This window comes from Molossus molossus, unplaced genomic scaffold (assembly GCF_014108415.1).
Source record: "Molossus molossus isolate mMolMol1 unplaced genomic scaffold, mMolMol1.p scaffold_m16_p_7, whole genome shotgun sequence".
Lineage (NCBI taxonomy): Eukaryota > Metazoa > Chordata > Mammalia > Chiroptera > Molossidae > Molossus > Molossus molossus.
Window position 1 is genome coordinate 7,283,141 of NW_023425401.1, and position 23,332 is coordinate 7,306,472.

The window sequence follows — 23,332 nt, forward strand, 5'->3', positions numbered from 1 at the left end:
AGGTGGACGCCACGGCAGGGAGGAGAGACAGTAAAACTGGAGACGCAGGAGCAAAGGGCGCCTGGGGCTGCGGACTGAAGGGGCCTCGCTGGCCCTGACAAGGCAGACACGAGGTGACTGTGGGTGCTGCGAACCACGGACAGTCGGCCCCACCGTGCACACACTCGCTCTGAGAACAGAGTGTAACCACAGGGCTTCAGAGTCGGGATTCTCTCCAGCTGCCCTTCTCTGGCACTCTGAGTTCCCACTGCATTTAGGAAGCGACGAGTTCCGTGCACGGGACACAAGTGCACAGACAGCACAATATGGGGCCGTCCGCTCACCGCACAGATAAAATACTTAAGGGTTATGTATTGCGTACCAGGCGCCACGGGGCGCCGGGGAGCAAGCCCAGCCTCAGCCTTCAAACCAGAGTCTCAGGGAGGAACAGGTAAGTACATCAGCCGTGTGATGGGCACTCCCCTGGCAGACGCAGGGCACTGTGGCTTTCACACAAAGTTGGGAGGCTCCCGGAAAGTGGCCTCTAAGAGGTGGGGCAGGAGGAAGAGCGGAGCTGCCGTCGTGGCCTCCGGCTTGTCGCCCGTGGGGAGGCTGGCTCTCCTCACTGCAGCGCCTCAGTGTCCACGTGGGGGAAGCACCTGTGCTCCTCGGGCCCCACAGCTTTGGCCCCCAGGCTCCTGAGGACCGGGCAGGTGCCCCAGATCCGGGCCCCGGGGAGACCCGCCGTGTGGAACTAGGGACAGCACCTCCTGGAAATCTGCACACACAGACCACCGGGATGGAGCCCAGGGCCGACAGAAAACAGCTGCGGACGGACAGAACCACGGCCGTGGGAGGGAGCCCGGCGCCCCACTGGAGACAGAAACGCTTTTCCGCACCGCGCTCCTTTTCCCAGCAGCAAACCCCCATTTCTTGCCACTTTTGAAGAGGCTGAAACAGTCAACCTAGTCCGAGGTCTGAGGCCCCCAGGAAAGCCAGTGGCAAGGTTCCCCCATAGGAGACGAGAGCCAGCTTCCTGGGACCTGGGAAGGAACGACAGGAACAGAGGGAAATGCAGGCGGAACTGTCAAGGACGAGGGGTCCCGGTGGCGCCTGCCAGATGCCAGGTCCTCCGCGGAGCTTGTCTGTGCTCCGTCTCCTACCCCTGGGTGTGCCCTGGAGGGCGCCCAGAGCCGGACACACTTCACATTCCCCACGGAGTCGGGGTCCATCTACGAAGCAGTCAGGGACTGACCGACCGCGTGATCCGTGTGCTACACATTGGTTTTCCCCACTCCTGCCTTTGGGACATTTTATCCTCAGCTGGAGAGGCAGGGATTTCAACTCCTGTTTTCCAGCTTCAGAGAGATTAGGTGGCTTGGTCAAGGGCCACACAAGGGCTAGGAGGTGAGCCTGGGTCCGTGGGGTTATAAGCACTTGCTGCCTTTTTTTTGGGGGGGGCTGCATCATCCCTGGAAATACTGCAATACCAGGTCAATGCGTGGAGTGGACTGAGCAAGGTCCTGTCGTCTCCCAATCCCCCAAATCCACTTACTATACCGTCATCAGAGAGTAAACTGATAAGAACGGACACTACACTGATCTTAGCCAACAGGCTGAGAAGCGATCACTGCTTCATTCAGGTAACAAGTGTTCACCGAGCACCTACGACACCTGTGTCGTTCTGGTGCCCGCGACAGAGCGATGAACAACATGAAGTCTTGACTCTCATGAAGCGAGAGGGGGGCCGTCTGCTGAGACCAGGGGATGCGGAGCAGGGAGCCGCAGCCCTTGCCAATGTCTGTGGTGTAATACTCCCACCGTGGCCGGTTTCAGGCCACCGGCTTGATGTGACTGAACATGGAGACAGAAGAAATACGCATCGGTGGTTCCCGTGAGCCTTTTCACCCCAAATCCAGGACCCCTGGGGGAGGAGGGATCGGCAGCAAACCAACAATCATACAATACGCAATGTTTCTATTATGTACATTAGCATTAACTCTACAACAAATCGCACAGTTCTGCAATGTGCCTTCGTGGTGATGAGTTTATAAAAAATAAAGCAGTCGTGAGTGACCAGGTATGTGTGTATGAGTGGCCAGCATGCTGGGGGGACGTCAGGGAGGACCAAGAGGACATTTGACTACCAGAGCGTGGGTTTTCACATCTGTAAATTCAAAATACTGATTCTCACTACTTAATAGGGTCACTGTGAGGCTTCAATGAAACGGTACTTGTTATAGTACATTGCCTTCAACTACAGAGTAGATACTCAAGAAATGACAGCTATTCATATTTAAATTGAACTGGTCTGGGCGTAACCTGGTACGCAGTTCTCGTCTTTAGGTAAGAACATAGCACTTTCATCCCTAAGAATCAAACTGGTATCGCAGCCAGGTAAATAGGTTCTAAGTGCCTGACCAATGACCTGGGAATGTTCCTATAAGGTGAATCTTGCTTGGTCCAAATTTCACGGCGCTGGGCCTTTACATGGGGAGGCTGGAATGTGCACTACCAATTATTGTAGAATAATTTGATTAAATTCATTAGTATTTGGCACTTTAATTCCAGATCAGTCCAGGCCACTCTCTCTCAAAGAAGACAAGGGATGCCACGACCTTCTGGAACTGGGTGGACAGCACAGCCCGGCTCTCCTCCATCCACTGACCCGAAGACCAGACCCACGAAAGTGAGCAAAGCCCAGCGTTCCGCAGAGCTGGCTCCTGGACACCCCCAAAGCTGCCACACTCGTGCCCAATGCACGTCCCTCCACCAAAGCAGGGGAAGGGTAAAGCCCCCAACGATAAGGTTGTATAACATGTGGGAACATTAAGCATCGGGTTATCTTATTTTATTTATTATTATTATTATTTTTAATCCTCACCTGAGAATATTTTTTCCTCTTTTTTTTTTAGATAGAGTGGGAGGGAGAGAGAGAGAAACATCGAAGTGAGAGGTACATTGATTGGTGGCCCCCGCAAGGCCCTGACGGGGACTGTGATGAACTTGCAACCCAGGTACGTGCCCCTGACCATGAATCGAACCCTCCACCCTTCGATCTGTGGGCCGATGCGCCAACCGCTGAGCCAAACCAGCCATGGCTCAAGTTCTTTTAAATTGAAGGGTTACATTCTTTCCTCAAACAGAAAAACTGTCGTTACTTTTATTATATCTTTAAGAATTGTGGTCCATTGTCAGACAGGGAGTTGAAGAAGGGAAAATGTTCTCAGCTCACCATCTGCCACGCACGAGCCCCTCCCTCCCCAGCACCATCCCCTGCCTGACAGCACGAGCCCCTCCCTCCCCAGCACTGTCCCCTGCCCCCTGCCGGACAGCAGGACAGCACGAGCCCGCTGCATCACCAGCTCTGCGTCGGTGAGGCTGCACCGCACAGCGCCAGTGAGGTGGTCATTCAAGCCCCAGCTCAGGGCTCTGACTGGTACCTCTCGATTTTGTTCCAAACGTCCTCCCTGACTACATCCAACAGGTAAGAAATGACGCCTTACATTTGGCCAAGCCTCTTGTTGGTCACTGTTGATCCAATAGTGACCCAGACCCAGATGCCCCTAAACCAAGGGGGTTCTCAAATTAGTACCATTCACCTCCTTAATCCAAGTGAAGCGGGTCTTCTGGAATTCCTGCTTTCCCCCTTAGTCTTCCTCATGTATTTCCACACAAGAAGAAGCCATCTGGCTCAGTATAATCAGAAGATGCCGCAAACATCATCTGTAGGTGATACTTCCTCCAGGGGAAAAGGCTTTGCACAGCCTTCCTCCCCTCCTGCTTTTCCCGACTCCTCCGGTTACTCCTGGCTTTCACGGGGGAGGTGAAGGGATCACCTGTCAAACGAGCTTCCGTGTCCAGCGTGGGGACAGTGTCCCATCCTGTTCTGCTCACCTGGTAGCAGGTGAAGACTGCCGCTGACCCTGTGACCTCCGCATGTCCACTTCCCTGCGGTTTCCCGTGGGCGGGTGCTCAGAACCACGTGGGTGCGATCTCCCAAGGGGGACCTCGTCTTTTATCCTGTCTTCCCAACCCGTTTGTTCACTAGGCTTCCTTCCAACATGTTAACCTTTCGCATTGCATATATTTCTCTCTGTGTATCAAATCCTGTCAGAATGAAAGTAAGCAACACACACATTCTTTTAATGTGTGCTGGCCAGCTCTCAGGCCAATAGTTAAGGGTTGGAGGTTACAGTTTTCTGGGTCCCCATATTTTTGTATTGTGGAATTCACGGGGGACTCCTGGTCACCTAACTGTTTGCTATAAATGTCCACATTTTTACGTTTTGCCATCTTGTTGTTTTGCCTTTTGGCTCCTAATGTTTTAAGCATGAAAATGCTCAGACCTCCAGGAAAATTCAGAGAAGGGCACAGGGAACACCCTTTCCCCCCCACCCCCCCACGTTCTGCGAGTGCTCACCTTTCACCAGATCCGCTTCACCCGGCTTCGGGCCCCTAACCATTCGCCAGCCCTGCATTGTTCTCACGCACGTCAAAGTGAGCCGCAGCTCAATGGTTTGGTTTCTGGTGACATCTCACACACAGGTTGGCCTCAGAGTATGGCCTCTGATGTTCAGCTGAATCTAACCTGCAGATTCCCGACCCCAATGTGAAACTCACCCTCTACTTACAACTCCCCCACCCCCATTAATGCGTCTCCTCCAGGTGAAACTCACCCTCTACTTACAACTCCCCCACCCCCATTAATGCGTCTCCTCCAGGGCTTTCTCTCGAGTCCCCTTAAGCTTTCATTTACTGAAGCCCCTCCTAACCCAGATGAAGTCACCGGTCTCCCCTCCTCCCGGTCTCCTCCTTCCACCCTCTGAGGCTTCCTGAGCCTAAGACACCGCACAACGTACAACGAGCATTTCGAAAGCTCAACTTCACATGGGATCCGTGAGACTCAGTCCTGCTCTCGGCCCCTCCTGCCCATCACTCAGCTTTTTGTAGCAAGTGGAGGGCCACACCAGACCAGCCCCCCATTGCCTTCAGCCCCCCACTGCCACTTAGTTACTGACCTATCTCATTTTTCTGGGAAAGGGTCAGAGGGATTCATTGAACGTGCGAGAGAAAAAGAAATGTCTGCTTTCAAAATATACTGGAAATTAGAAAGTTATCAACACAATACATGGTCTGTGATCCCCACTCCATGCTCCAGCCAAAATTCCTCATCTGACCTTGAGTGCTGACTTTTCACCCCTCAGCACGGCTTCTTCTCCTTTAGGCTGGACATTCACCCCTGGGTTTCGTCAGAGGCAGTGGCCTCGTTAATCAGCAGAAAGCAAACATTCCTCCCGTCTTGTGCCGCAGACCAGCCAGGAAGGTTCTCGGGGCAGGGAGTTGTTTAAAGCAGCCAGTACGAGGGCGTATTTCACAGGGCTCTCTTGTTTACGTTTTTAAAAGACACTCTTTACAGAGTACACGTTACGGCAGAAAATTTAGAACATACACACACACACACACACACACACACACACACACAGAAATGAAACATTAGCCACCATCTTGCTACCTAGAAATACCATTAACATTTTGATGTATAGCCTTTTAAAAATAAATATACCCATTTTATAAAACTGAAATCATATTGTATATGCTGTTTCTATTATTTTTTAATTGCCGTTAAGCTATAAATTACTGTCAATAATTGACACGATTTCATGTCATTAAGTATTATTTGATGTCATTTTAATGGAGATATAGATATCATCAAGGCTGTTTGAAATTTTTCACTGTTCTAATGATCTCTTTGGTGCAAAGCGCTTCATATGCTACTTTTCGAATACCTTCAATCGTTTCAAATGATCCATTCCCAGGAGGTCAAGGGCCACGGGCATTTGCAGATGAAAGAGCGTGTACAGTTGCTTTGCAGAGGTAGACTTCCACCCGCCGCCGTGCGACCCGCTCCCTCGCCCTCCATGCATTTTGCAAACCCACCCTCCTTCAAAGGGTGGAAGAGGTGTTACTATGCTGTTTAAACTGGCATGTACTTGACCCCCGGAGAAACTAAACTTTCATTGGCCAGTTCCAGTCCTTCCTTCGTGAGACCGGGCGAGCGACAGGGGGGAACGCAGTGGAAGCAAACGGCTCCCGGCCTGAGTCACAAGAGAAGAAAACCCCTCTCCTGTCCAGCAGTGCTGGCTGCCGGAGTCCGCACTGACCGCGCCAGCTCAGGGGCCACCGCTGCCAAGCTTTGATCTCCAGGGCAGTCCAAGGAGCACCAGGGGCCCGGGGACCCAGACGACGGCTGGTGTCTGCTACGCATCAGCGTCTCACCCCATCTTCAAAGCTAGCGGTCCCCCGAGGCCACTGCTATGAATTCCAGCTGCTCTGCAAGAAACCTTATCCTCCACCCGTGAATCAGGCCCCTCCCGTCCTTCACTGTCTTCAGTGTAAGATACTAAATTCAGGGAGACCCAGGAGGCCCCCTCTCTTGCCAGTCCCCCCCAACCCCACAATCTCCCCTACCACCAGCTGGCTCAGAACCTCGTGTGTGCAGCCAGGCCAGGGAGGCTGCCTGGGACGCCGGCAGAAACTGCTGACCCTGTACTTGGGAAGATGCTTCTACAACACAGGGACCTCGGACTCTCTCAGCCCAGTTCTCCACACTCAGGTTTCCAAGCGACACCTTCAAAAGCTCTTCTAGGAGGCGGGGGAGGAAAACAGACATGGCAGCTTGGCGTCTCCTGGGCACTTCCCCACAACCGTGAGCCTGTGTTTGGGGACGGAGGACAGTGGCTCTGGGCTTCAGGGGGCATCACCCGCCCCGGGGTCCCGCCCGAAGCAGGTCTGCGTGGGGCTGAGAGCTGGCGTTTCTAACAGGCTCCCGGGCAGATGTGGCCAGCCTGGGAGCCAGGCTTTGAGACCACGGATTGGGGTATGACAGCAAAGAATGCCACGACCACAAAGGCTGCAACACAGCCACTTTACGTGGCTCACACCTAAAAATCCCTGGAGCAGACCTGGCGAGGAGGGCTCCGTGGGGAGACTCCAGGGGCGCAGCGAGGGCGCAAGGCGGGACAGCACAACCTTCATTTCTCAGACAGGACAGCTATTTGCTGTGGAAACGTCTTAAGAAATCCAGTGTCACACGCAGACACGGACAGCACTCCGCCCAGCTGACCTTGAGCCGTGATGTCCAGGTCTCCTTCTGAGACGTCTGTCCCTAATCTCGGCTGTCCTTCCCACCCAGCAGAGCTTCCACTTCTTCCCAGCACCAGAAGGCCCCACTCTGCCCCCGAAAGGTGGGTCGCACTCCCTCTCCCCGGGCCCCACCCCGAAACTGCTCTCCCCATGATCTTGCCAGCGCACATCTTTCTGTAACACCGGTGCCTGCAGTCACCTCGAAGCTCTTCTCCTGAACCTCTGAATCGTGTGCCCCTAAAATCCATACATGGAAGGCCCAACCCCTAGTACCTCTGAATGTGACTGTCATCGGGATGGGTTCTTTAAAAAGGTCATTAAGCCCTGGCCTGTTTGGCTCAGCGGTTAGAGCGTTGGCCTGCAGTCCAGAGACCCGGGTTCGGTTCCCGCTAAGGGCACGTACCTCGGTTGCAGTTTGTCCCCGGCCCTGGTTGGGTCATGCGGGTGGCAGCCACTCCATGTGTCCCTTTCACGTTAATGTCTCTCTCTCTCCCCCTCCCACTCTATCTGCACAAAAAATGGAAAAATGTCCTCAGGTGAGGATTAAAAAAAAAAAAAAAGGTAATTAAGCCCTGGCCAGTTTGGCTCAGGGGTAGAGCGTCAGCTTGCAGACCAAAGAGTTGCGGGTTCGATTCTGGTCAAGGGCACGTACCTTGGTTGCAGTTCGGTCCCTGGGGTCGTGCTGGAGGTAACCTATCAATGTGTCTCTCTCACATCGATGTTTCTCTCTCTCTCTCCTCCACTCTGAAAATAAAATATGGAAAAAAGGGTATCCTTGGGTGTGGATTTAAAAATAAATAAATAAAAAGGTAATCAAGTTAAAATAGGGCCATTGGAGTGGCCCTAATGCAACAACGGGTGTCCTTCCAAGAAGAGATTAGGACACAGACACGCACAGGCAGGAGACCACGTGAAGACACAGGGAGACGTCGGCCACCTACAAGCCGAGGAGAGAGGCTCCAGAAATCCAAGCCTGCTGGCACCTTGACCTCAGACTCTTAGCCCCAGAGCTGTGGGAAGATGAACGTCTGTGGTTCAAGCTGCCCAGCCTGCGGCTCTGCTCTGGCCACTGCTCCCACCACTGCAAGACGGGCTACGGGCCCCTGTGAGCTGTGATGAAATAAATGGAAACGATGTGGCCAAGATTCCGAACATCCAGGTCCTTGGTCAGCCCTCTCCTGTGGCCACAGCCACCCCTACGTGGCAGAAGAGATGGCGTCAGGCCAAGGCGCACACCCCTCCCTGGGCCGCCTTGGCCCACAAACCACACGCAGCTCCTGCCCATCCGCCCCGAACACGCGCAGCCCGAGCGAGCCCCTGGCCTGCCGCACCCGGGGGTCACTCGGCCTCCCATTAAACCCAGAGACAGGAAAGGACCAGAAATTCACACCAAGTGCCTGACAACCACCCCAGCAGGAGGAGAGAACCCCTGATCACCCAGACAGACTCCCCTGATCGATAGTGGCACACGTGTGCCAAGCTCAGAGCTGGCCTTCACTTCCTCTCGGAACCGGGGCTGGCCAAGAGGAAGGACGCCCCTGGCTGGCCTGGACCTGGGAGCAGCCTAGTTTTTTTTGCAGAACGACACGGTATAACAAATAAGTGAATTCGATCTCTACGGGCAGCTGCACAGTGAGATGAGGAAGTGGTCGCCAGGTCTGACCAACCTGGGATGGAAGCCGGCTGACTGAGCAGTCAGAGCCGGCCCTCGACGTGCTTCCTGGTTGTAACACGATTACTTACTGCGAGCCCCACAGCCCCACAGGGCAGGGGATGTTAGTGCCCAATCTACAGATGAGGAAACTGAGGCACAGAGTGGTTGCCCATTTGCAGGAGCTCCAGGTCTGTGCCTTCACCTCCCAAGCATGAGAGCGCGTCAGGGTTGCCTGCAGGCCTGTGAAAACAGAGGGGGGCCTGCCGCACCCGGGGGTCACTCGGCCTCCCATTAAACCCAGAGACAGGAAAGGACCAGAAATTCACACTAAGTGCCTGACAACCACCCCGGCAGGAGGAGAGAACCCCCTGATCACCCAGACAGACTCCCCTGATCAATAGTGGCACACGTGTGCCAAGTTCAGAGCTGGGGCCCTCCCCAGCTCATTCTGGACCCTGAGGGTGGGGCCTGAGAATCTAACACGTTCCCAGGGGGCACTGCTGGTCCGGGGACCACACTGGGAGAACCACAACTCTAGGAAAGGAAACGCTCCTAGCGATGATGAGCTCACACAGCTGCCGTGCGAACCTCACAGGCCTGCGTAGGAAACGTACTTAACACTGGCCCCGATACAGCGTGGGGGGGCACGAATACTATTCTTCTTCCCTCTGAGTTTCAGGTGTCAGCCAACAGAAGGGTGGGGCAGGTGGCCTGCCTTCCTGGTTCTGAAACTGCCCCATCGTCTCCCGGGACCCGGGGCAGCCGCATGACCACGGTTCCAGGGAGCGCAGGCCCGGGTGTGCTGAGCGTGGAGCCCGCTGTTCCGATCCAGCAGCGCAGATGAAATCGCAGCGGAGCCTCACAGGCCGGCACGCAGAGCCAGCGGGCCTGAAATCTACCCACAGCCAGGCTCTGACAGGCACACACACTGCATTTGTGTTTCTAAATACTAACATCCGAATTCCACAAACTTGGTCCTTTCCAAAGGGCCGCTGGGAAGACCAGGGAGGGGGACACAGGCCCCGTCTAAGGGCCACTTCCGCCCCTGGCCAGGGGGGGGCGCTCCACCCGCCCCCAGCCAGCCACACAGGGAAGCCCAGTCACTGCCACCCCAGCGAGGGCGTCTCTGAACTGGAGTAACCTGGTCCCGCTGGCCCAGGCCCAGGCCCAGGCCGACAGCTCATTCGGGTCACTAGGATTCACACTTTAAAAAGAGGAACACGCTGATGAGATAAAAATAAAAACCGCTGAGTGCAGAGCAGACTCGCCATTCCTGGAGGGCACGCAGCGCTGTCTCTGTCCTGCCCGGGTGGTGGCCAAGGGCCTTGTGTGGACAACAGACCAGAAGCTCCCTGCCAGGGTGAAAGTCCTGCCCCGAGCAGGACGGGCAGTCAGCTCCCGGTGGGCGGCTGGAACCATCAGAAGCTGTGACGTCGCCCCCAAGCGACCACAGGCGCACATCCTTATGGAATCGCAGTGTGGAGACAGCACCAGCTGCAGGCCATCCTGTTATTTCAGACCTCAGAACACACGCTGGCGGGCACAGGAACAGGCCTGGATTTGAGGTCCCGGGTCAGGGTCAGGCCCCTCCCACCACCTTCTCCCTTCCAAAGACCTTGCCCAGGAACCTCTTTGTCCAGACCATGAGCTGTTCTAGGCATGGCTAACCCCAACCCCTGGGCTCCAGACCCCTCTCCCAGGAGCACCGGGAAGGGTTCCCAGCAATGGCCTCATCTGTCTGGGCTGTGGAATGGACATACCAGGTTCAGAGTTCTAAGCCAAACGGGGCATGTTCAGAATGCGTCTCCCCTTCACCCTTATTTATCTGCCCACAAAGGCCCCCTCGTTCTGCATCTTTCCACTCAGAGATCCCTCTGGGCAGAAGTAGGGTGCTCCTCTAGCCCCCGCTCACATCCCCACTGCAGTCTGGCCGCCCTGACACATGCTTTGTTTTCTCCTCCGCTGGGATCTGAGCGTCTGCCGAAGGGATGGCACCTGCCTGCCTCCCTCGCGGAGTGTTAGGGGCAAAAAGGAACATACTAAAAGTGTCCTGTAATGGAAAAGCCCTATGAAAATGTAAAGAACTACTATCTATAACTTATTAAGGTTTAAAGCTTTTTTTTTTTAATCCTCACCCAAGGATATGTGTATTGATTTTAGAGAGAAAGGAAGGGATAGAGAGAGAGAAACACTGATGTGAGAAACATCCATCGGTTGCCTCCTGTATGCACCCCAACTGAGTGTGGAACCTGAAACTTAGGCATGTGCCCTTTTGGTGTATGGGATGACGCTCCAACCAACTGAGCCACCCGGCTAGAGCAGAGGTTTATTCCTAATAGCAGAAGGGTGCTCTGAGGACCCTAAGTGATCCCATGGGCCCAAACACATCCTGGCAGCTCCCCCAGCCAACTCTAGATGGTGCTGGGGGTTTCAGCTTCTAGACCTACCCTCGCCAACACGACAGCCACGGGATGCACACCTGTGATGGGATGGGCTCACACTGAGGTGCACTATGAAGGGCAAAAGGCACAACACGAAAGGAACCTGACACACGTCATTGGTCATTTCTATGTGATGATATGCATGAACGTTGAATCTTTCTATTTTGGATATATTGGGTTAAGTCAACCACATTTAAAATGAACGACACTGGTTTCGTTATACCTTTCCAAATTCCCACCCAAAGATTGAAAACTGGATATTGTACTTCAGTTGGACAGTGATATTCTACACCTGCTCAGCCCTGTGGTCCAAGGTCCGCTCAGTCCTTGGGATTCTTTTTATTTTCCTTTTCTTAAATTAAATGTATGGGGGTGACGTCGGTGAATAAGATGATATAACTTTCAAGTGTACATCTCTGTGATGCATCATCTGTGTACTGCATCGTGTGCTCACCACCCAGGGTCTAGTCTCTTTCTGTCACCACATGTTTAACCCCCTTTACCCTCTTGATTCTCCCTACCCCTCTTCCCTCCGGTAACCACCCCACTGTTGTCCGTGTCTACGAGGTCGTTTTGTTCATTCATCTGTTGCCTGTTTTATATCGCACATATGAGTGAAATCACATGGTTCTTGCCTCGTTCCATCTGACTTATTTTGTTCTGCATGATACTCTCCAGATCCATCCACGCTGTCGCAAATGGCAGTATTCCATCTTTTCTGATGGCTGCGTATGTTCCATTGTATGTACGTACCACCTCTTTATGCAGCCGCCCACGGATGGACACCTGGGTTGTCTCCGTGTCCTGGGATTCCTATGGTGAAATCCTATTCCTTTGTCAGTGCCTCTGTCCAGGGGTTTAGCCCATCACCACCCAGCCTTGAGCAGGCTCCTGGTGCCAGGAAACCCGCTGTGGGCGGGTTGGAGCGGTCGGGCTGTCTGGGCCGAGGGCACACAGGGCCAGCGGGCAGTGCTGGGCGCCGTGGCCTCAATTTAGCCCGTCCTGGCGACGTGAGCTCATTGTACTGGCAGATCCCTGCCCTTATTTAGGTCAGTGGCCCCATTACCCCAGTGTCCAAGAGAGTTTCTGTGGGGTTTTGTCTCTGCTTTGCCACCCTCTCCCCTCTCTGAAGAACACGCCCGTGGTGGAGGCACTAACGCTTTACAACAGACAGCCAGAGACCTGGTGCCCGCGGGCCGCCTTCCCCGACCCCACAGCACGGCCTGCTCACACTGGGATCGTTCCCGTCTTCAGAAGTTGAATACACAGTTCAAATACACTTCTTCTGTGAGCGAGAACCACAGTCCATCTGCAGCTCAGTGTTCCAAGTCACCTCCCCTCACGGCACCGGGCGGAGGGGCCAGGGTCACGGGGGCAATGAGACCTGACCGTGTGCAAAGTCCAGGGGTACTTTGTGGGCCCCACCCCCACCCCCTGTGAAACACGGAGCGTATCTTCCTCTTCGAAAACCAACCAGAGACAGCGCCTTAGACATGAGGCAGATTCAAAGGACGGGAGTCTGGGGAGAGTCTAGAAGCAAAGACTATTTCTATCTGTGGCTCATCTTCTAAATGGCCTCACGCACACAAAGAATACAAGGCTGCATTCTCCCTGTACAAAGAAAAATCCATAGTAGAGAAATGAGTGAGTGACAGAAAGCTCACCCCGCTGCCACCTCTGGGACTCTCTTCCTGATGAAACGTGACGCCTGTCTGTCCCGTTCGGTGGCCAGTCCTCCCTCCTCCTGCCCACCTTGTAGTGTCCTGGGGGCCAGGGCTCCAGGCACAGCTAACCCTCTCGCTACTGAGAAGGAGTGTGGTTGAGGGCCCGTGGACGACCTGTGTGCGTGGACGACCTGTGTGCACAGGCCACCGGTGGGAAGGAGATGCACGTGGACCACTGCCCCCGACCTTTACCCTGTCTCACAGCCAGGACAGGGTAGTCTTCCCACCAGCTGCTAGAAGGCAGGAACCACGGTTTATTCGTCCCCACACCCGAAGTGTCTAGCACAGGACCTAGCACCCAGCAAGCAGACAACAGGCATTTGCTACACTGTCCCAAGGGGTACCTTTCTAAAAACTACTGTGCACAGTAATGCCCAGCCACTTCAGAGCTCCATGGAGGCCCTCCCAGGCCAGCAGCCCCCGCCTCTGCAGCCCAGGTGGCCCCATCTGTCTGCCAGGCTCAGGACACCCAGCCTCACCCCCAGGGGGTTCTGGGGCAGCTGCAAACACCAGATGGCCAGACAGCCCTGAACCACACAGGGGCTCCATATGCCAAGGTCAGCGCCTCCTCAGGTGGGCAAATGACCCACAGCCACGCAAGCTAATGGGCTTTCAGCCGGAGGCCTGCTCCCAGGGGATCCATTCTGGGGAGTCAGATTTCACCCCTCCAAAATCTGCTCCAGCCACTAGTAAAATCCACTCGTATTTACTAACTGTCTCCTCCTCTCTGCTCAGGCGACAAACATTCACAGACCAAGTCCCTGTGTGGGACACTCCGTGCTATGAGAAGACACATGAGAAGTGGTTCTGCCCACGAGGAATTTCCAGTCTCACCGGGGACACGACGAAGCAATAAAGGGCCAAGCACGTGGCCTGAGAGATCGGGACCGAAGACTTGCGCCCTCTCCAGACCCCTCAGTCATAAGCTGCGACATTCAGCAGACACCAAAGAGTCACCCTCTCTCCCCTTGCAGGCCACCCCCACACTAAACGAGGGGGAAGCGACAGTGGGCTGGGGAGTGGAGATTCGTTCTCTGGGATGATGAGGAGATTGCAACCACGCTCTGAAACATGCAGATCCTGGGGCCCAGCAGCAACATGTGGCAAAGCACAGGTGTGCTTGAAGACGAGTGCTTATCACAGAGTTATATAATACATACGTGTGTGTGTGTGTGTGTGTGTATATACATATACATATATATTAAAGGAAAAGCTTACATGTCAAACAAGGATTACACGGGGATTGCAACAGTACCTATGTCACAGGGCTGTATGATGATAAAGTAGGTTTGTGGGTAAAGCTCAGACAGCGCCTGGCACAGAGCAAGTGGTAGGGAGTGTCCCCCTAGCCCGCGGACAATGCATTCCTAGACCCAGGGGGGCCTGAAACCATGGATCATGCCGAACCCTGTATATACCATGTTCTTTCCTATACATACATACCTATGATAAAGTTTAATTTATAAATCAGGCACAGTAAGAGAGTAACAAGAACAACTAAAAATAAAATAGTTATAGCAATATGCTGTAATAAAAGTTACGTGGGCGGCTGTGGGCCATGATTAAGCAAAGTCAAGATTTCATAAACACGCACACTGCAATGCTGCCCCAGGCGATCTGATAACCAAGCGGCCACTAAGTGACAAACGGTTGGGGAGCATGTAGGGTGTGGGGGACACCGGACAAACAGATGACTCACGCCCCAGGCGGGACAAAACATGATGTTGGGAGACTCCATCCCCCTATTCAGAACTGCACGCAACTTAAAACGTACGAACTGTTGATGTCTGGACTTTTCCAGTTAATATGTTCAATCCAGGTTGCCCATGGACGAGAGGACTACTGTGCAAACTTCTTCATCACAGTCAAATCTCGGTTCGCGAACGTCTCCCACCTCGAACAGTTCAGGTCTCCACCCAGCTGTTCAAGGAGAAACCATCTCGCCTTCTAACGGAGCTCTGCTCTGCAGCCTTTCATGCTGGTCCGTCAGCAAAGGAGAGAATGTGGGGGTCTGAGTCCCTTCACTGCTAGACCCACTGTTGCTAACATCTCAGGAAACTGTGCAGTGGACATTTTCACGTTTGTTTGTTTTCGAGGCAGGAGAACTAGGCTATTGGCACAATCTTAAAACAGAGAGAGGCCACCAAGGGTACTGATGTTGCAATGGGGGTGGAAGGGGTCACGAAACAATGGTCCCCGCAGCTGAGGAGGTAGGAAGTTTGTTGACTTGGACAATCGGAAAGCAGCCAGCCGGTGATGGGACGGAGGCAGGAACGCGTGAAAAAGCGCAGACGCTGCACGCTGACCTCCGGACAGACGCCCGGAGCAGTGCTGGGAGGGATTCGTGTAAGGCCAGGAGGGGGTGGTTCTATACACTTAAGAAAAGAAGTGTTTGTTTATAGATTAAACAGTACACTGGGCATGTGCTGTAGGTAAGAAAGGTTAAAATGGAATCATTTGGGGGTCTGGAAGGAGTCATTCCATTTACATGATTTCTGATGGAAAAACATGATTTGGTTTTCATACAAATCGTGCCTCGAACAGCCTTCGGAATGAATTAAGTCCCAGAACTGACGTGCCGCTGTGTCACCTTTGTTATTGCTGCTGTTCTTAGCTGAACTGCGACGTCTCTATCTAACACAGCCATTTCTCTGCTGAAAAGGACACGGGGGAAAGGCTGAAATACTACTGAGTGAAAAAAAGTCGTTTATAAAACTATACATCAGCATGATCCCGATCTTGTACAAACACACGCTTATCCCCGAGCAAAGAACAGAGATCGGAAGGGCCTTGGCTGAGGTTCTAAGAGCACTTATTCCGAGTGGTAGCATGAAGCATGGTTTTCCTTTATTATTTGTGCTTTTCTGATTCATGTAAATGTTCACAGTAAAACATATTCTTTGTATCACATTTCTTTTAAAGTGAAAAGTAAGAGAGTGGCAGTTTGGGGCCCACTGCCTACTTCTCATTAAACCAACAGGCGGGTTTCCTTCAGCTGCTGCCAGCGGGGTCCCGGGTCTAGTCCACACCCACCTGACACGCTGTGAGAAGGCTTTACCCCTTTGCAGAGGTGCCGCAGTCTTTCTGTGACAGCTGGCGACCTGTGAGCCGTTCGGCTGCGTCAAACAGAGACCCCGAGTTTCAGAAACGGCAGCCCCGCTGCACGAGCCCGGGGAAGGGTCACACCAAACGGGCGGGGTGCTCACCGGTGTGGTTCTCGCCAGCCTCTCGCATGGGCCAGAAAAGGAAGTGGGAAGGCGGGGAATGGCAGCAAACGCCCACCTGAGTGTTCTCCTGAGCGACTCCTCGCCCAGGTGCCGCCACCCTGGGACTGACTGCCCAAGCCCAGCCGAGATGGCCACACGTCAAAGCCACTGTAGGAAACCTGGGCGCTGCCCTGGGCCCTGCCACCAGGCGCAGCGCCGTGATGAGCGACATTGACCGTATCCTCTGCCTGGCCTCCCCGCCCACTGTCCCTCCTTCTTTGCGAATCAGCGACCCAAATCCAGAACCCAGCTCTTGTCCCTGACGTGCCAGGAGTGACCAGCACACGCCCAGCCTCAGCGGAGGGCTGCAGAGAGGCCTGGCGGGTGGCTGACCAGGGCGCGTGCACAAAGGCAGGAAGGGGCCCGGGGCACTGCCGCCGCCCTGCCTGCGAGAGGGCACCTCGTGGCTGTCCTGCTTCGGACCCAGACAGGAACCGGGGTCATTGCAGCCCAGGGTTCGAGAGCTGGGCGCTGGGCTCCGGGAGTTCTGGGATCAAACCCCGGCTCCACGTATAAGCTCCATGGCTCGCACCCTGTTAGCCTTTCTAGGTCCCGGGGTCCAGGGCTATAACGTGGGGCCAATGATGCTCCCACCTCCTAGGGTCATGGTGACGGCGAAATAAGGCACATTGAGTACACGGCTCAGTTCTCAGGCACAGAGGACCCTCCAAGACATGTGAGATCCGTTTGATTTTTATTTATTTGTTGGTTTTGAGAGAGAACAGGGATTTGTTGTTCACTTGCTTATGCATCATCAATCGCTTCTTGTGTGTGCCCTGACCAGGGACTGAACCCGAAACCCCGCGTCTGGAGATGATGCTCCAACCAACAGAGCTCCCCAGCCAGGGCCGAGGCGCCTTTAAAAGACAACCACAGTGCCCGCCCGAGTCGGGCTTACAGGTGGCAGGTCTTGCCACCCACCGCTATCATTCCTCTATTTTATTCCTTTATTTTTGTTCATTCTTGCCCGAGGATATTTTCCATTGATTTTTTAGATAGGGAGGGAGGGAGGGAGAAACACTGATGTGAGAGAGACACATTGATTGGTTACCTCCCAGATGACCCCAACCAGGGCTGGGGATAAAACCTGCAACCCAGGTACGTGCCCTTGACTAGGAATCGAACCTGTGACCCTTCAGTCCTCAGGCCGATGCGCTAACCGCTGAGCAACACCGGCCAGGGCAGCCTCTACCATTAAAAGCAGCCTGCACGTTCCCTGTGGACACCCTCCTGGCAGCTGACTGCCACCAGCCCTCAGGGTGGAGGCCCAGGTGTGCCTGGCACAGGCTAGTCAACAGGGTGAGAAACCCAAGTCTCCACAGAAAATGAACAACCCTCTCCAGTAAGACCCCGGCAGGCGACCCCATGCACAGGCCCTGGCTGAAATTCCAGGCTGTGGGCAGGACCTCGGGCCCCTAAGGTCTCTGGGGGAGAGAACCCCCATGAAGGCCTGGCCCACGTGATGTGCCCGAAGGCTTGTCTAACCCGGTTCACAGTCCTGCTGCTGTCCTGCCTCCGTGGTCCCGGCCTGCTTCGAGAGCACCGGCCTGGAACTGGCAGAATGTCTCAATCTGGGTTTGTCGTCTCCTCGTGATTAAATTCTGATCTCGCGTTCTTGGCAAAAATGCCACAGGAGTGAGCTGTCCTCCTCTCGGGACGTGGTGTCAGGAGAAACAGAGGCTGCTCTGCCCCATCCTGGTGGGTGGGGTCTCCAGGTGTCTCCCCTGTGCCTTCTGTCATTCATACTATTCAGAAGGGTGGTACCTGGAGACTCCCCAAAGTCTGACCCCGTGATTCCGGGCATCACTCCTGCCCGAGCACCCGGGGCTACAGGGCAGGCGCAGTGAGAAGGGACAGGGCCCAGGAACCCAGCAGGTGTCTGCCGCCACAGTCCCAGGCATGAAGCGGGCCTGGCAACTTGGTCACCTCAGTGCCAAACACCAAAGGCGCAAACTAAACACCTCGGTGTCAACCTCCCGACAGATTCTGAAGAGCACGTCTAACCCCACAGGGTCCACGCAGAAACCCAGACGCGCAGGCATAAGCCCAGTAGTAAGGACTGTGCTCTGAGCGAAGCCGGGCACGCTGGAAGAACTGGGCTGTGGGAGGCAATGCCCACACACCTCACACACGCGCACCAGAATTCAAGACCCTCGGGGTAATGAGTAACAGCCGTCACCCGCAGGTGCTGAGAGTGCCGGGTCGTAGGGCCGGGCCTCATGACAACCGGGTAGGACAGGTGAGGGGGGAGCCCGTCACCATCGCCCACAGCCTCTGGGTTCTGAAGGCGGATAATGCTGCTCCCTGCCTGGAGGGGAAGTGTCCCCCTCCCTGGATGGGGAAAGGGCGGCACCAGGCTTCCGGAACCAGTGTTGTTCCCATGGCAGGGAAGACAGCTGAGACCTAGATGCTGTCGCCCAGCCAGGAAAGGGAAATGGGGGTCTGGGCCCAGGCTTATCCAATGGCAAGCTGTGCTCCCCACTCTCTTTCCCCCCACTCTCTGTAAAGCTGGCCTCGGGAGCCCTGGAAGTTTCAGAAAGTCATGGCTTTATGGACCCCAGACATGCCTGGCCGGTGTGGCTCCGTGGACTGAGCAGCCTCCCATGGACTGAGAGGTCCTGGTTTGATTCCCGGTCAGGGCACATGCCCAGGTTGTGGGCTCGATCCCCAGTCGGGGGCGTGTAGGAGGCGGCCGGTCGATGTTTCTCTCTCACATCGATGTTTCTCTCTCTCTCTCTCTCTCCCTTCCTCTCTCTCTAAATAAATCAATAATAATAATAATAAAAAACCCACATACTGAAATCCCAGACATTATAAGGATTAATCATTATCAACCCCAGGCACAAGGCCTCATTCCCTATAAACACCATCTCTCAGCAAGTCCCTACCCTCACCCTTGGGGTCGTGCCAACAACCAGAAAAGTTAAAATGCTAAAGGGAGGGATACGGGCTTTTAATAATAACGATAGCCTCCTTCTAGAAAGTGCTTCCCTCGAGACAGCGCCCACTGGAAAACCACGCGGCGCGGTTTCCGGACACCCATGGAGAGGGGGCACCCTGGCTCTGGGCCAGGCGGGCTGAGCGCGGGGACGACCCGCACCTTCTGCAGAACTTTCTTCAGATTCCTCAGGGAGAGCAGAGCTCCCAGCTCCCAAGGCTGAGCCTGCATTTCTGAGCCGGGGTTCCAGTCAAAGGCAGGACAGGTGTCCAAGCTGTTCCCAAGAAGGCCCTCGGGGGCTGACGACAAGCCAGATGAGGCGCCATCCGTTCCCCGTGGCGGCCCAGTGAATTCAGGACTCAGACTTCAACATCTCGTCCAGGTGAACTCAGATCGCTCCCGGACCTCACGCAGAAGGAGCCACCGTTCTTCGGGCACGAAAAGGACTCAACACATAGAGTGTAAAGCCACAGAAAACCAGCCAGGACGGAGTCTCAGATCGGCGGGGCTGCCTGGCCCTAGGACTCAGGCAGAGATGCCAGCCTCCAGGCACAACTCTTCCAACCCCGCCCGCTGTGTCCAGCCCCAAGAAGTGGCCTCTGAGGCCACCTGAGGAAGGGGATGATTATTCTGGAAAAAGCCTGAAAACAGTGCACTGGAACGGGTGTGGCCGGTCATCCACCAACATGGCCACCGATGACCTGAATCCGAATTCCTCTTAGAAAACACAGCCGTGGGCACACATTAAAAAGACCGCCCCTTACGGAAGGTGAAACAACCCCACAGGGCCCAGAGCAGGGGCTGTCTGCAGGCTGTGGGCAGCTCTCCTACACCTGCAGCCCTGCAGCCCTGCGGGGGAGCTGGCCACTTCAGGGCACGCCTCCCCCAACATGACAGTGACAAGCTAGAGCGTCATGGGTCTTCACCCCTCACCCCCTCCTTTGCTCCTTGCACGACTTCCCTCTGCCCTCAGGGTCACCCCGCACATCCGAGGGGCCTCTCCCTCACTGTCTCCGTACTCCAGCCACACTCGGGCCGATGTGCTCCCTCCCTCTCTAGAACTCCGTTCCCTGGGCCTCTCCTTCATCTAACTTCTCTTGGTTGGCTCCTCAGACCTTGGCATTCATCATCGGTTCTTCTGGGACCCTTCTCTGCCTCCCTCCTCACCCCAAGACGTGGTGAGCACCCCTGCTGTGAAGACCCCACTCTGCTGTGCCTGCCCCATGCCCTGGGCCGGGGGTTTCTCCAGCGTCAACGCAGGGCAGTGCCCAGCAGGGTAAGGCCTGCACGCCCTAGACGGGCGGTGAACAGCTGGGCCAGGCCGCCCCTCCCCCAAACCCCTCCAGTGACTGAGCCCCACACAGGGGCCTGGGGGACAGTCCTGTGCCACAGCCTGCCATTCCGGCCCGGGGCATCTGGACACCACTCGTCCTCGGGGACAATGCGCAGCCTCTGAACTAGGGACAGGGAAGAAGGAATCCTTCCAGCTTGGATGCTTTTTGTTTCTTGATCGGGGAAATCTCCGATTTCATTCATGGAAACACAGTTTCGTTCCACAGCGGTCCAAGGAGTATCACTGCTATTCCGAGATTTTAATACCAATGTTTTTTCAAATAAGAGGAGCCGGGTTCTGCGCTAGTCCCCGACTTTGGTGAGCCAGGTCTGCCCAGTAGCTCCTAGTGCTGAGATGCCGGCCTCTGAGGGCTAAGGCTCTGCTCTCGTCCGGGCTGGTCTCCGGGATAACACACAAGCTCCCTGATTCAGCTTCCTGTGCTTTCCCGGGTGGACACAAACCTTACTCAGGCTCGTTTAAAGACGCGAGGAAGAAGGAACACATGCCCCAGAGAGGAAGGCCATCAGTGCCCTGGGAGAGACAACGGAAGGTGCCGGCTGCCCCAGAGAAGAGGCTCCCTGCCCAGCCCTCCGCCCACGCCGGCCTCCCTGGAGCTCAGAAACGCTCCGGGGAGCTTCCCCTCCTTGCACGTGACGCGAGGTTGGCTGCATCTGTTTCTGTGCTTTCTTCCTCCAAAAATAATGTGTGGTTTGTGTGTTTCTACACAATTCAGATTAGCTGGCTGCCAATGTGTCACTGCTCACGCACCATCACTCCCGGCGATTAAAAATAAAAATACCAGCTGCAGTGCAGAGCTCACACGCTCTGCTTTTAGAAAGGGTGAGAGACTGCGGAGAGCCGGTACAGGTGAGGCCCTCCCACCTGCCGGACTGAGACCACCTGGGAGAGTCCCCGGCTGCCGTGCACTGTTCCCAAGGCCACGGGGCAGGGGTGGCAGACAGCCTCAGGGTCCCAAGCCGGAAAGGGCTGTGCCTTCTGGTCACACACTTCTCCAGGGTATGTTCCCTCAGGCTAACAACAAAGAGCAGCCTGCGGTCACACAATGAAGTGTGGGCGGTCAGAGGCCCGGTGTGGCCGTCCGGGATGGACAGGGCACAAGGTCTCGTTTCATCAGAAGGGTCCTCCTAGGACGGCTCACACTGGGCCAGGCAACCGTGCATCAGTAACCGTCCCCGAGCTGACTGCTCTTCCCAGCCTGGGCTGAGGGTCCCACTGGTCGGCAAGTGACAGTCAGACCCTCCCAGTGCCTCCTCTGGTCTCGGCCATAACAGGCGGACTCAGCAGGCAGGGCGTCTGTCCCCATGCCTGGTGTGCCACACACACCCACAGCCTCTCCCACGCTCACCTGCACAGCTCACCTAACCAGAAAGGTTTGGCCCACAGGGGTCAGGTCCCAGAGCAAAGCCATGGCCACGGCTGACCTCGGGCCCTGGCTCCTTGTCCTAGCCTCTCATGCTAGTCAGTTCTAGCACGTGCTTAATTTTAGGGCCGGTCACCAAGCTGCCCAGGTGATGAGATGTGGCCCAAAGCCTTCTCCGGAGAATGTCACCTTGACAGAAACCACGGGCACCTCATTAACCAATACGGTCCTCTCCAAGCCTTGTCCGGTTCCAGACCACCTGGTCCAAATCAGGGACCTCTCAAGGTCCTGAGTACAAGCAAATGGGGAAGCCATTTCAGGTTCAAAACCTCTCAGCATTTTTCTGGGGAAGAGGTCAATGACCGGGAGTGACTTCAGGGAACAGGGCTGGCAAGACACCAAAATGAGGAAGCCAGGCACCGTGGGTGTGGTGGGTGGAAGTCACGCTCCCAGCCAGCAGGGTCCCAACGCCAGAGGCAGAGGCCAGGAAGGACATGCGGTCACATGGGGGTGGGCTCCTCTTCTCCAAAAATAACCCGGATGATCGAGCTACCAGCTCCACCTCCCCCTTCAAGAGAGGGTTGTTTTACAGCTGTGCTGGGATTCGTGTTATTTCTGTGTGCCAGGCGCCCATCAGGTATCAGCCTCGGAGAACTAAAATAAACCCGAAGGCACAGGGGAGGCCGTGGGGGCTGCCGTGTTCTCCTCTCTGCACGTCCAGCAGGCCGACCTGGGCGCTGGTTCCCGCTCCGGTTCCCCTTCGCCAGGGCCGGGGCTGAAGGATGACAGACACGGTTTGGAAGAGCAAGAAGAATCACTCCTGCTCAGGATGACGCTGATTCTCATCTGATGACGTCACGGGAACTGAGGGTGGGAGACAGAGACACCAGCCAAGCCAGGAGTCAGTCGCCTGAGCTAAAAATAACGGTTGGCGCTGACCACACGTGTTCTGTGTGCTCCTGGCCGTACGCGTGTGCATCGTCTACATCTCGTCGAAGTCACACAGTCTCACGTTGCTGGTTTTCCTTGACAGATGGGGAAACCGAGGCACAGAAAGCTTATGTGACCCCTGACAATGAGTGTCAGGCGCAGGATTTGAACCAAGTCTGTTTGAGGACCCTGCTCTTGACCTCGGTAAATTAAATAACCCCAGTAAGGGAAGGTGCGGGAGTCCTTCCCGGGACGCCTGGCCACTCGGTCATCTCGGGTACGGCAGGGTGGGCACCTTCTCTCCCCAGAGCCCTGAGCCCACACGAGCTCTCCCCACGGCTGGTACCCCTTAAACACTGACTGGATATCAAGGTCCTCCCATTCCAAACAGATAATGCAGCCAAAGAGCTTCAAGAGCATTTAGCAAAACCAATGTCCACTGGCGAGATCAAGGAGTTCAATGTTATGCCATAGTCACTGCACCTTTAGTGACATCAGAATTAGTATTTTGAGACTAAATGAACCATTCACCGACAGTTT

At 55.1% G+C, this 23,332-nt stretch overlaps 1 protein-coding gene and 1 pseudogene across 1 annotated transcript in view; both read right to left on the reverse strand.

Annotated features, from left to right (window-relative positions):
* Positions 1–23,332, reverse strand: part of EEPD1 (endonuclease/exonuclease/phosphatase family domain containing 1) — a 93,080-nt gene that overhangs the window by 38,848 nt on the left and 30,900 nt on the right. The window lies entirely within an intron of this gene.
* LOC118620626 lies at positions 1,436–1,607 on the reverse strand (annotated as a pseudogene).